Below are 4,257 nucleotides of genomic sequence, written 5' to 3' on the forward strand. Positions count from 1 at the left end.
CAAATTCATGTATTTCATGTTCAAGTCATGTTTCACGTTATGTTATGCTCAAGTTCACGTTCATGTTATGTATGCTCACGTTCATGCTATATTTCAAGTTCATATCATGTTTCAAGTTCACGTTCATGTCAGGTTATATTCACGTTCAAATAATGTCATGTTCAGGTTCACGTTATGTTTTAAGTTCATGTTAATGTTATATTATGCTCAGGTTCCTGTTATATTCAAGTTCATGTTCAAATTATGTATATTCACGCTCATGCTATGTTTCAAGTCCATGTTATGTTTCAAGTTCATGTTCATGTTATGTTTCAAGTCTATGTTATGTTTCAAGTTCACGTTCATGCTATGTTGCTAGTCCATGTTATATTTTAAGTTCACGTACATGCCATGTCACGTCAAGCTAGGTTTCAGTTTCAGTTCAAATTATGTCATTTATGTCATGCTATATGTCAAGTTATGCTATACTTACGTATGGCTTTAATTATGCATTTATGCTTTTATTGCCATGCATGCATCATTAACCCGAGTGGAAATTTCCTGTTAACTTGCTGAGATTTGTAGTAAAATCTCAACGTGGTAGTCTCAACTACCATTCCCCCAGGCAATATGTCAGAATCAGAGCAAGGAGCGGACACTGGCAGATTGGAGGAGGTTGACTAGACGCTGTAGATGCAACACGGAGCTTACAGCCTCCATAGTTAGGTCTTTGGATAGTAGTCCGACATCTTTAGTCGAGTTAAGCGAGTTACTCAATAAACTAGCTCAATAGTGTATTTTGTCAATGTAATTATGGAGCCAGGTCTCTGTTGTTTTGAGATTACAGTCTCTTGAGACCCGTGCTGTAATCGTGGATGTTTATTTTGTTAAGTATGCATGGATTATATTTTAATTATTTGGGATATTATAAGTTTGGTGCATAGTATTGCTCAAAAGAAAAAACAAAATTTATCCCCTGCAAATATTGCATAGTGCTAGATGCATGTTAGGAATATTGCATCTTATATGTCATGAACAGTGGCAAGTAACCTTGTGTTGCATGTCCCGATGCTTTGGATGTTCATCCGATCCCAAGCGGAATCTGGGGGCATCATAGGGTGGTATCAGCGCAATACGTCTCTGGGTTTAAATCAACATGTCCTTAGAAAATGCACCAAATATTAGGCTTGAAATTTTAGTCTTCAATAGGCTTGAATTTTTTTATGTATGAGCGATAGTACGTGGTTGTAATACGTGTACTCGTGTGTTTCTAGAAGTGACACATGACTTACGGTAGAATACCTCGAAACCCTGAGGGTGCCACAAACCAAGAGAATCAGAATTCCCCGATAGATGTAGGATTAGCTGAAGCTATACGTCTGTTGACTAGCATGCTTAGACAACAGAAACAACAAGCACATGTACCTGGACTTGAAGTCAGGGGTTGTATGTATGAGAAGTTCTTGATCCACCGTTACCCGAACTTTTCTAGTAATGAAGAGCCACCGAAAGCCGATCAATGGATTATGGATCTCGAAAGAACATACGAGATCTGTGGATGTACTAAGGACCAGAAGGTTTTATATGCTGGATATCTATACTAAGGAAAAGCTGGAATATGGTGGGATACGCGAAGGTAGCTTCTAGTTAGGGAACTTGGAAGTTTGGCTGCACTGTCTTGGGGGAGATTTAAGAGGCTGACAACAAATTCTTCCCAGATTCTGTTAAAGAGTTGAAGGCGTAGGAGCTCTCGACTTTAACTTAAGCCAGTTTGACCGTAGAGCAGAACGCCACTAAGCTTATGGCGTTAGGAAGGTTTGCACCACACTTGATTTCTACTCAAAGGAAGCAAGAAAGAAATTTTCAAACTGGACTTTAGCCAAGGATCCGTAGCCAAGTAGCTTGCCTAAGAATAGAGAATTACCAAGAGTTGGTAAACGTGGACGCGATGGCAGAGACAGAACATAAGGGTTCGACTGCCCTGATCATTTCGGAAAGAAAAAGGACTTCATCATAGCTACTGAAGAAAGTTCGGATAGGAAGAAGATGTTTACTGGATCAGATAAATGAAAAGGCATTAAGACTGGGAGCTCAATGTCGATCACATTTCCACCTTGTGGAGAATGCGGTAAACACCATGGAGGCAAGTACAAAATCGAGTTGGGAACTTGTTTCAGGTGTGGCCAACTGGGTCATATGATCAAAGACTACCCTAGTGTTGCTTTGAGGAATGAAAGAAAGGGGGTTTCTCTCAACAACGGCTACAAACCAAAGCAGCACGTGCCCATGAGAGTATATGCTGTCACTCAAGGAGACGCAAATACTGACGCCCTAGGAACTGAAGAAGCTGGCACCGTCACTGGTATTTTTTTGTAAGACCTAGTTATTTTTAAGCTTAAGTAAAGTTGATTTGATTGTAATTGACTGTATTGTTGCAATATTGTTATTTGGGTAATGTCAAGTCATTGAAGTTTGTAACTTGTACGCTATTGATTCAAGTAAGTCCCTGTCTTTAGTGATTGTGGTATTACACGAGAGTTTAGTTCGGAAGCAGAATTGATACCCAGGTGGTAAGAGTAACAATTCTCATTAAGTGTATTATGTTCATATCAATGTAGATATAGAATACCCAGTAGCAGTTGGATGAAGCATATTGAAGGTTAATATATTAGTATTCCGCATAATTGGAGTTGTATTGATGTTGAGAATCCAAAGGAATTTGTGTTCTGAAGAGTAAAGTGTTTAGGAGAGGCTTTGGCCGTAGTAGGATTCACATATGATGGTAGTTTTATCTAGCTGACATTAAGTGTTGTTGGCAATGCATTGTGTTTGTGGAAAACGTAGATCGCCATTATATTGGAGACTTTTATATGGGTAGTAAATCTTGGTTTTGAGGATTTACGTGAACAATAGGAACAAATCCTTTCGTTTAGAGTCAGAATAAGAGGCAGCTCATGATGGATAGAAGAGCTATGCCAATCATAAGAGAGAGTCTTGAGTTGATGTTATTAGTTGATTATTTATCGAGGTACTACCTAGGAGGAGGAACGATTCGTTGTGATTATGAAGGAGTAACCAAGTAAGTCCTAGGCAGATAGAATTCCTTGAGGAAATAGAGAAAGTGAATTCAGTTGTTTATGGATTAAATTCTTCCAAATTGAACTGCATGAATACTTGAAGTTTTTGATTTTAAGAGTATGCTAGCACGACTTGACCTATTTTGAGGAAGGATTCCAGTACAAATTGATATGATTTGAGAGAGAGAGAGTTAAGAATGGTTGAGATATATATATATATATACATGTTGTTGATAATTCTTTGAATTGTAAGGAAAATAGTGATTTCATTTAAGAAATGATTCAGTATCCTAGAAGGTCAGCCTAGAAGTCATTCAGTTTAGACAATAACCTTTAGGGGTGTTATACCCCTATATTATAGTGGTAGTTATTTTGTGTAACCATTTGATGGTTATAGGTAAGAATAGTGTTAACAACGAGAGGAAGGCGTTACCTTAAGAAGAATGTTACCTACCCCATGAGCGTGATGAGGCATCTGGTGATGGATAGTAGGTTGATAAGCAACTTCTTCTTTTGAGTGTGTTTTATGTTTTTACTTGCGTCGATCTCGAGGATGAAATCTTTTTTTAGGAGGGGAGGATGTAACAGCCCGCTAGAAATTCACTGGTGGAATTTCTATTGATTTTAGGAACCTCGTGAAAACCCCATAAGTTTTTACGAATCGAACAATCACACAGGTTTTAGTCTGTCAACATAGTCAATGTTATCACTCACTATGATGTTAGAAATATGAGTTTAATTATTTGAGGTAGTTAGAAGTGTCAGAATGTATTTTGGTCTATGTCATTAGACCCAGTTGATTATTTAGAATTTTATGGCGCAATAGCCAATTTTCATAATTCCGGACGAAACGTCTGTTCGAAATTGTGAAATTATTTTTTAGGGGCACTTCAAGGTTGAATTTCGGTAAACGATTTTCACTATATATTAATATGAATATTTAGGATTTTTCAATATTAAGTTAATTATGCATTTCTTTGGAGTGAATAATAATCTCGATAAGCGCACCCAGTGTTGTGTTTTCAAAATCAAAGTGTGGAATGTCTAAATTAAATTAGAGAAGTTCTATTTGGACATTTGGCAAGATCTTAGCCACACATAGTGAATGGTATTAGACACTTGGCACCATGGAACTATTAGATAGATTTGTGAAGGAAATCAAGGTGTGAGATCATCTCACCTAAGCAAAACTTTGTTTCAT

This window comes from Juglans regia, chromosome 4 (assembly GCF_001411555.2).
Source record: "Juglans regia cultivar Chandler chromosome 4, Walnut 2.0, whole genome shotgun sequence".
Classification (NCBI taxonomy): Eukaryota; Viridiplantae; Streptophyta; class Magnoliopsida; order Fagales; family Juglandaceae; genus Juglans; species Juglans regia.